The sequence below is a fragment of the Lonchura striata genome, chromosome 3 (assembly GCF_046129695.1).
Source record: "Lonchura striata isolate bLonStr1 chromosome 3, bLonStr1.mat, whole genome shotgun sequence".
Classification (NCBI taxonomy): Eukaryota; Metazoa; Chordata; class Aves; order Passeriformes; family Estrildidae; genus Lonchura; species Lonchura striata.
In genome coordinates, this window is record NC_134605.1 from 78,057,780 (window position 1) to 78,068,174 (window position 10,395).

Here is a 10,395-nt window from a genome sequence, read left to right on the forward strand (position 1 = left end):
ATGAGATTAAACCAGAATATTTCAAGCTCAAAACAAGTGAGAAGAAATAGCTCTCCTTATCCAACAGCAGTTTTCAAGCTGTTTTTCTCATTTGTTGTCTTTCTTCTCTGATTTTCTCAGGCTGTTTCCCATTCACTCATGTTCCCTCCTCAGCTTGACAGAGTCACTAGTATGGATGCCCTACAAAAGTGAAAGGCATTAAAGAGAATATATGTCATATCTCCCTGCAAATGAAACACAGCCAACCTAGAGATGAGAATTGGCCAGGCTGACCATGAAACAATTCACCCACCTACAAACCAGGCTCATCATTCCTGCAGCCATGGGACTTGCTCAGCTCCTGGCTACAGAGATGGAAGAGCTGAAAGAAATCTCCCCAGACAGACTGTCCTAGTCAGCAAGAGAAATCCACCTCCCACTGCATTCAGCCAAAGTATGATTTGTGAAAATGGTCACACAGAGAAGCTACTCTGTTATTTCAGCTATGTCAGAAGCATCTATGTCACTTGGTAAGTTTTTGAAAACTCTTTACATTATTAGAATTTAAATAAATTAAATTTGATCCTGCTTATTTTGAGGCTAGCAACAACTAAGACATGTAACATCAACAGCCTCTCTTTACTGAGCTGTCCTCATTCATCCCCAAATCCAGTTCTGCTTTATCAGGCATGCTGAATGAAGCTGCTCACTTCACTTGTCTGTCAAGACACCAGGGAATAAGTGAAATGGATGACAGCCTCACCCAGTGCATGCCAGGTCAGGATGTCTTAAAACCTGGCTTCTCCAAACTGATTAAGTGTAGTCTTACAAGTAAAAAGAGAATCCAACTTGGTAGCTGACTGTTCATTAATACAACACTATACTTCAAACTCATGTTTAAGCTTACTCCACACCTAAGTCTGCCATTCATAGCTATACTTAGACCATAAGTTTAAAAATAAACATTAAAAACCACCATAAACTTAAAAATAATAATTTTAAAAAGAGCACATGGCAAGAGTATGGCTGGATTTAACAGAGAAGCTGTGAAAAAAGAACAACTCATACTTGCAAGAAGTCAGGAGCTGCTGCAAAATCTGGAAAAAACAAAGTGGTAAGAAAGTGCTGCACTTTTAAAAGCTGGATTCAAGCCAGAACAATAACATCAATGAAAAACTGTAGATGTCAGGCAGGTAATTCCGCAGGCAGAAGAAAGACACGCTCCCTCCCCTCTATCCCAAAATCTTCTTGAAAGACTTCGGCCAGACATAATCAAATCCCAAAAGTGCTCAGACAGAAAATGAAGGAAAATTACTCATATGTAAGCTTTACAAAACATTAAAAAACTGAGTTAAGCAACAGATCTAACTGGCAATTATTAGTGCAATTGCTTGCAATAGCAATGATACAGTGAAAAGATCACATCCTACCCAAGACTCTGATCCAGCTGCAATTTCTGCATCTGTTGCACAGACAGACATCCAACTCTGAACAGAAGTAAAACATACCTAAAATGATTATCTGTGACAACTATTAAAAAGTTACTCAAATATTAAGCTCATATATAATTACTGTACATTCATAGTGCTTTCTTATTTTATAAGCCTGGCACTTTTCCTGTGACTGACCCAACCGAGACAATTTAGGGCACTTTAACCCAGAAGGATATTGACACAATATAAATAGACCTAGCAACAGTTCTTCCTAAGATATCACATTGCAGATGCTGTTAAAACCAACAAAAAATATTCCCTACTGTCTTAAAGCAGTTGGCATCTCAAACTGGAAAAGGAAATTATCCCACTGCAATGCAGACACAATGAAGATACACACCCTTAAGGAACTCATTTACATCAATTCCAATGCATTTTCCATAATGCAAATGAAAACGCTTTTGTCCAATAGCATGCCAAGACATGCATACAAAACCTGTATCTTCAGTGGTTCACTTCACAAAGTGGATGGTGCTTAGGTGGGGAAGGTGACAAACCATGAGATAGAGAGTAAGGGATAGGCTGTTAGAAGCAGCTTGCTTGCTTAAATGCAGGATTTGAAGAAAGTATGATTTAATTATTTGAAGAATACTCCACAAATGCTTTTGATCACAACATAAGATTAAAAAGCCTAGCTTTTTTGGCATAGGAGTATATAAATTTTTCTTCAGGATTATGGCAATCCTACTAGGGTACCTACACTCAGCACATCACACCCCAGCTACCCTGTAGCCCCAGTATTCTCCATCTAGCTGGCATCCATACCAGATACTTCCATCTACCACTTGCCACAGATGTGCCCAAATCCCATCCCTAATCCCAGCCAGATTGCCCCTCATGGCTGTGGCTTGGCTGAGATGCACCTAGGGTTTGAAGGACCAGCAGTGGGTATGGGGAGTGGGAAGGAGAGAGCCACAGAGGAGACAGCAGGAAGATACAAGTGCTGGCTGGTAGAAAGCACCTTCCTGTTCATTCCAAGGACCTTTAATTTCATCTCACAAGTAGCAGGATCACAGCCAAAAGATCAAAAGTAAAACAGCGCAAGAGCAAGCCAGCAATCTGCAGTCCTGCATGATACCATGAGCTACCCATGCACTTGATATTGCATCAGAAGTACACCACTGAGGCTACCAAGACAACCTCTCCACAACTGGATAATGCAAGAATTCAAGCTGTTGTCCTGTGTCCATTAGGCCATCCAATGGGGATTGATTTATGGCAACAGGATATACCCAACTAACTATTAGTGGTAATGAACTAGATTGCTTTTAGTTTCAAAATCCTGTGCAGCCTTAATGCTTCATTCATCACACACCTCTCAAAAATGTAACCTGTCCTAAATTGACACTCATTTCATATTTGTTTTTTTTATAGCATTCTTTACCTTGGTATCAAACTACTGCACACCAGCCATATCCTTCCTGCTTCATTCTCAACACCTTCACATCTCTAGCTCAACCTCAGTATTTTCCAGAAAACAAGAAAAATACCTGTCTGGCCAAAGCAGCAGCACTTTGAATACAAAGCATCACCGTGCCATGCACAACCTTTCAAATGAAGCAATACACAGAGAACATCCCAGTCACAGGGAACATCCCAACACTCGTGTGTTTTAAAGTTATGCAACAAATAAGCAAGGACTCTACACATTTATTCTGACTACCTAAATTTGGAACAGCTGCTTCACAAATCCAGCAGTCTTCTGAATGGCAGCATGGGATAAACCAAATACAAACAAAAGGTGGAAATAGTTTAGAAAGAGACCAGTACACATAATTCAGTGACAGGTCACAGCAAGACATGGGGTATTTCAGGATTTCACAAGTCTCACAACTGCTGTCAATGAACTGTAACAAACTATTCTTCAGCAGCACTTGCTAACAGGGAGTGGAGTAGCCAAGTGAGAAGTAACTAAGCTATTCCCAAAGGGCTCACAAGTATGCAAGAATAGCAATGGTATGCAAGAATATTTCTAGTATTGTACTTCAGAAACTATTCTGGAGATTTTTGGGATCAAAATAGCTGGATAGGAGGCAGGGAAGAAAATTAGCCCCTTGCTGTTATGAATTAAGGTCTTTCTGAAGTGTAGCCCTGCACCTTCTATTTTTGGCTGGATCATTTTTAAGGAAGTCACATATTTAATTCCTGAATAAACAAAAGTCACTAAAAATATTTATTTCAAATTTTTATTTGCCCAAAGCAATTACAACTAATTTATGTCTTTGACAAATATCCCCCTAGATCAATCCTTCCAATAAAATATGACACTTCATTTGTGATTTAAAATAAAATACTTCCACCAGCGACCTATTGTACTGATATATCTCTAAAAAAAGATACAACTGTGAGTTCTCTGCAAGTTCATCCGAAGTCCTAACTCTTGAGGAAAAAAGAGAAAGTGCACATCTGAAATTAATGAGAATAAATACCATTGTCAGTGTAATTAATTTAAGAACCTGAAAGTGCTTTAAAAATGTTCATTGGTACACCACATATCCAAACCAATAACCAGTGTTCATCCTGTTATACAGATTTAGTAAGTAAGGGACTGTAAGGTCTTTTTCTTTTACATCACAAAATGACTCACTGGCAAAGTCAAACAGAGGTGAAGCTAAAGACACATGGAGAAATGCAGCTTGAGGCTCAATTGCTCATTACCACACCCTACAAGTACCTGATTTACTAAGGTATCATTCATCTCACCTAGTCCAATAACATGATAAATTTGATAATCCGGACTCCAGAACATGCCACCTGTGACAGGGCAAGATGCTAATCCTGGTGCTGCAACTACATCATATCAGCCAACATGGGAGCCCCATTAGTGCAGACAACCTCTCACAATTTCTGTTCCTCAAAAAAGAAAAGACCTCTGTGAAAAAATCTTGAAGGAAAGCACCTGCATGATCAGGAAGTTTTCACTTTATTTTTACCAATCATTTACTGGCTATTTCTTGTGTGCAAAGCCAGTCTCCTATATGAGGTTGGTTGCAATGTCTGGGTAGACATTAAGGAGCAGGGGAAAGTGAAAACTTTCCAACTGAATACTACCACAAACCTCTTTTTAAATTGTATTAGTTTATTAAAAAAAAAAAAAAAAAAGAAAAAAAAAAAAGGAAAAAGCAAGAAAAGCAGTGACATTACTACTTCTGCTACACAATTCCCATTTACCCTTGCAGACTAATAGGTCCTCACAGACAAACAGGCATACATCATCTACATACCAGGCATGTAAATACTTCATGTAGCCACTAAACTGCAGGTTTTGCTACATGCAGTGTAATTAACTATTTCTGCGTATTTTCTGCTCAGAAATTGTTATGAAGTTCCGAAGGACAGTCATTACACCATGTCTTGTGGTCTGCAATGCAACTGCAGATCTTAGGTGTAATCACACATCTCCAGAAACAGTTTGTTTTCCAACTATCTAGAGAATGAAGATTACACAATACTTGAAACTTGAGCCTGCCAAAATAAGTTGTTATAAAACTAGCTGCGCAGCCTGACACATCACCTTGAAAGAAAGTAAATAACATTCTCCTCAGAATAAACCATAGCCTCAAACAGTCCTGCCAGGGGATCTGATCCATGCCTAACTGATGCTGCATAAGAGTTAAGATATGGTTACATTTTTCTGTCTTTGGACAGAGGCAGTACTTACTGATCTTCCCAAATACTCCTTTAACATCGGTAGGACATTCTAAGTTCATTTAAACAATTCACAGGAAAAAGATACACCGACCCACCTACCAGCAAGCTACTTTCTAACTCTCTCAATGTTTTCCCTGCAAACAAAAGGTATTCAGTAGCAGGCAACATATCCTTTTGGTCATGTGCATTGCAGAAATACCAAGCACAAACCAAATTAATCGCTTCACATATAATTATAACAATACGCATATATTGGTTATGCCTTTTTAAAAAAACAGAGCACAGTCTACAGCCTATGCTGTAATACACACAACACTCCAGGGCACGATAAGCTCTTTATTAATGCTTGCAATAAAAAGAACACTGTAGAGCAATTACATGCCGTAGCCATGGATTTCCACAATCAGAGCTCTACCAGCAGCCAGTGTGTACTCACAAGGTGTTGAGACCTCGGGGGGAGCGATGTTTGCAGCAAACTAGTGGAAATATTTCCAGTGGAGTTTTCAGGTGATGTCAACAACAGGAAAGATGACTTTGAGCCAGATTTCCATTTCTCATCAGACGCGGCCTTAAAAGTTGAAACAAGAGCGTTAAGACTCCTCGTTTCCACCCGCAAACCTGCAATCGAATCCCTACGTCGACACAGGCTCCTGTAGGTAGCGGCATCCCGGAGGGTCCGTCCCTGCCCTACAGGGGGGTCCCTCCCCGGGCTGGGATAAGGGAACACTGTCACGACTCCGGTCCGGGGCACTGGCTTCGCCGCGATCGTCCCCAGCTAGAGCCCCGCCACAGCCCGGCCACCTCCGCCATCACCTGTGCGGCCCCGCCGGGAGCGCCCCCGCCCCGCGCGGCCCCGCCGCCCCTCGGCGCTCCCCGGCCGCCGCAGCCCCTCGCCGCCGCGGCGGGCGCGGGCGGGCGCCGCGCTCACCTGCGCTGCCCCGGCGCCGCTCCCGCCGGGCCGGGCCGGGCTCGGCACTGCCCCTCCAGCGGCGCCGGGCCGGGGCTGCCCCGGGGGAGGCGCCGCCGCCGCCGCCGCCGTGCCCGCTGCGAGGGCGACACCGAGCGGCCGCGGCGGGCGGCAGCGCCCAGCGGCCCGGGCCGCCTCCCACCCCGTCGGGCCGCAGTGGGTCACTGGGTCCAATCTCCCTGGTTAACCAGGGTTGTCCCAAAGTACGTGGAACAAGGCTGCGTCCAGTCAGCTCTTGTCCTTCCAGTGAGGGGACTTCCACAGTCTCTCTGGGAAATATGTTCCACTGTGTAGTAATCCACACAGTAAATAAGTTCTTTCTTATGTTCAGGTGAAACTTCCCATGCATCAGTTTCTGCCTGTTGCCTCATACCCGAGTGGTTGAGACCACCAAGAAGAGCCTGTCTCCATCTTCTTGGTAACCTCCCTTTAGATAGTTATACACAGTAATGAGGTCTCCCTTCAGTCACATCTCTAGCAACCAGGCTCAGCTCTCTCAGCCTTTCCTCATTAGACAGATACTTCAGTCTCTCAATCACCCTTGTTGCCCTCCACTGGACCCAGAGCAGCTATATATCCCTCTTGTACCGAGGAGCCTAGAACTGGACACAATAAAATTTCCCCAATTTCAGGGAGACCAGATGCCCTTCCCTCTAGCAAGGAGCCAGCCAGCAGGCTTTGAAGTCTGAACTGAAGGTCAGAGAGGGACACCTCGAAAGCTGACTGTGCCTTCTCAATGCCTCACCCACCCCTCCAGCTATCACAATATCACTGTGACCTTCTGCTCACCCCAAGTCATATGTTTGTGTGGGCAATTATGGGCGAATGTCAGTAATTCACAAACTGCTAGGGAAGCAAGTTGGACAGGACCATCTGTAGACACTGGTAAAGCACAAAGGAGTTTGTAAGAGTAGGCTGAGTGAAATGATAAAAGTGGGATTGGGAGAAGGAGAAGAAGAAGAAGAAAAGCAGCTGTTCCCCATACAATGCTTGATCTCACAGGCACATCACTTTCAAAGGCTGTTTCTCTAGCTTGAAGGCATTCTTAATTAAGGCACCCTAAATTAATTGATGCCATAAACAAACTAAACATTGAAGTATCTCAGGCACTTCCTAGTTATGTCATGAATATATTCTTTTGAATGTTTTTCAGACTATTCTACTTACGCCTTTTTCACTAACAATTCACTATGGTAGTCATCATTCTGTGGCAATAGTCATACCAGAGGTTCACATCAAAACCCTTGGTGCTCCCCAGGAAAGACTGACTGACTGACTGGATTTATTGTTCTGATGCCTCTTCGATCTCATCAAGGCTTTGTCAAAACTACAGCATTAATCTGAAGTCTGGTGTCGTTACTTAAGTTAAAGTGCAGTTGCTAAAACACCTAAAAACACACTGTGATTCTTCACACTATGATTTCATTTCCTCATTTCCACATTCAGGATAGGCTTACTTCATGTGAATTGTATTTAATTTTATACTGTGCAAAATTCTAATGTAGGAATAGAAGTATTTGTGTGAGTAACAGTTAACCTGTATGTTAAATAAGTTCCATATATGTAAAAGTTGGCAGAACTATTTTATGTTTGATCATTACGACTGAGAAACAAGATCTAGCACATCGTAGAAAAAAGCTTTCTTGGCACAGGTCTGTCACCAATGTGACATTGTGAAATTTCATGGAAATTTTCACTCTTTAACAAGAACAGGATGAGACCCTATTGTGATCCTGCAAAACTAGGTGCAGATAGGTCCCTGATTGTGTGGACGTCAGTGGCACAATTCCCTGTGCTTAAGTAAAATTAACCTTTTCTAATGCAGACAGTTGGTTTTGTATTCTTCTGGATTTTTTTTCCCCTAGTGAGGAGAGAAATGAATCACACAGAAATATAATGTTATATGAACTGCAGCTCTCCATGGACAAAGTCCAGTCACATCTATCACTGTACATGTCATATATGCAAAGACACAACCTCTTATTTACCTCTGCCCTTACTGCAAGTCCTGTGACTGAAGGCTGGGCACTGTTTCATTATGTGCACCCAGCTTCAAAGTCAAGTGACCTGACAAAAAGGAATGAAGAAAAAGGCAGAGGGAACTGAAAACAATCTGGTGGCAAAAGGACCGAGGAGGAGCAAATCCTGAGGCCTATGTAGAGTCCACGACAGATTATATTGCTAAGGAATTGGTATAAATGCTTCAGCCCTGCTCCAAAACCCTATCTGGCAATGGGCCTGGAATCTATGTGGCTTTGAATCTGAAGCTGTGGTCAGGTAGGAGAACACTGATGTCAGTTGTGGGAAGGTTGTGGGAAGAGCTGCATTGCAACCAGTCCTCTTTTTTGAGTTTCCACACCCTGATTTTGTATTTTAATATATCCAAATTATTCAGTCCCTCACTGGTCATGTTTCATAGTTCTCTGTGCAGAAGAAACCTAATACAGACATTTCTGGGCAAGATCCCCTATCCAAAGCTGGCCTTGAAACCTAACAGCCTTTTGTGCACATAAGTGATCACCTGGTGTGTGGGACAGATGGTCCTTCATTACACACCTGGAAATTCTCTTCCTCTTTCCATCAGTTTTCAGCAGGATAATGCCTGTCAGGGCTGTCCCAAGACACAATGCTGAAAACCCGAGTGGTAAAAAAATCCTGCTCCAAACCTAAGTCCTAATTCCTTTTACAGGATTTACAGAACCTTGAAAGGTTTCCCATAATCTTTTAGTACATTGTTAATCTTTTCAAGCAAAACTTCCAAGCAGGTTGGTAAGTTGAGAATAAAGGCATGCCTTTCAATAAATTTGTATATTAATAGGCAAGGGGGATTTCTCCCACCTCTGAACAGATGTGTACCTTCTTTATCTACAGTGGGTTAGTGCAACCTGGAAGGCCTGGCGATAAGAAGATTGTCATGCAGCACAGAGGTCAGAAAAATAATCAGCTGCAGGAAAAAAGGAGAGACTCCAAGCAGAAGTCCAATCAATATACTGAATGCAAGGAGAGAGAATGGGACAGGAAGAAGTAGAAAGGAAGAAACAAAGAAACAAAAACAGAGGAAAATTTGGTGCTGGAGAATCAGGAATTCAGCTGCCAGTCACCACAGTGGAGAGCATGGGATGACAGTCAGGGACTAACACACTCTGGAACTTAGACTGGTACAAGATAAGAAGAGCAGCACTGGAAACTCCTGAGAAGGAGCCTGGGTGAGAGGCAGGAGGTCTGTCCTTGCAGAGCAGGCCTGGAAAAAGCAATGGAAGGGAGATGAGGGCACCTTGGTCTGTCAGTGGCATCAAAATCTCAACTTCTTCAGAGATTTCACTACTATGTCTCTTAGTGCTCCTTATTAATCAAGTTAATTATTTCCAAAATAATCTCTGTAACCCATACTGCAAATACATTACCTCCCACCATCAGTGCCTAGCTTAACAGTTTGGGCTTGCCCATGTGATGACAGTCAGCATGGAAAGGGCATGGGGCAGGGCAGCAGGCAGTGCTTGGCAGATGGGAGAGCTGAGCAGCACCAAGCACACACTTGTCCTACCCATGTCCCAGAGTCTTCCACATGCTGGAAGTGTGCACAGATGATGCAGGAGAGTCCCATGTCTGTCTTTGGAGTTTGTGCAGGATGAGGTTGCAGGACATGACCAAGAAGAGGAGGCTCAGGGGAAACCTTACCACTCTCTTCAAACTGACTGGAAGAAGGTTGTAGCCAGATAGGGGTCAGGTCAGAGTCTTCACCCTGGCAACCAGTGACAGGAGGAGAACACATAGACTTAAGCTGCCTCAGGGGGGATTTAGGTTCTACATTAGGCACAAAATCTTCACAGAGAGGATGATTAGATTCAGGATGGACTGTCCAGGGAGGTGATGGAGTCGCCAGAGGTGTTTAAGGAAAGACTGGAAGCGGCACGTAGTGCCACGGTGTAGTTGACACGGTGTTCAGTCATAGGTTGGACTCGATGATACCATAGGTTTTTTCCAACCGATTTGATTCTGTGACTGTAAGGATTCTGAGCAGGGATGCTTGTAACAGAAACGCCAGGTGCCATCTGGTGCCGCTGCCGGGCACACCTGGCCACTCCGCTCGCCCACCGCGGCGCCCCGCACGCCAGGAAGGAGCGGCGCCTCGCGTGTGCACCGCTCCCACGGCTGTCTCTCGGGACAGCAGGGCCGGGCGAGCGGCGGCGGCGCTCGGACCCGCCGGTGAGCCCGCAGCGCCGGGCACCGCCCGCGGCGCTGCGCGCCGGCGGCACGGCCGGGCTCGGAGCGGGCCCGGGCGGGCGCGGAGGCCCCGGCGGCCCG

The 10,395-nt window shown here is 44.2% G+C and overlaps 1 protein-coding gene across 3 annotated transcripts in view; it reads right to left on the reverse strand.

The window, feature by feature from the left end:
* The window catches only part of ANKRD6 (ankyrin repeat domain 6), an 85,945-nt gene extending 79,820 nt beyond the window's left edge, over nt 1-6,125 (reverse strand). For 2 of the 3 annotated variants that reach the window (XM_021545561.3, XM_021545553.3), the window contains exons 1-2: nt 6,052-6,125; nt 5,560-5,691 (exon numbers count right to left, since the gene is read on the reverse strand). The gene's annotated coding sequence lies outside the window, so the exon portion shown is untranslated. Of the gene's footprint in view, nt 1-5,559; nt 5,851-6,051 lie in introns of those variants that run through there. The other variant, XM_021545533.3, reaches the window with a different exon arrangement.
* Nucleotides 6,126-10,395: the final 4,270 nt, after the last annotated feature.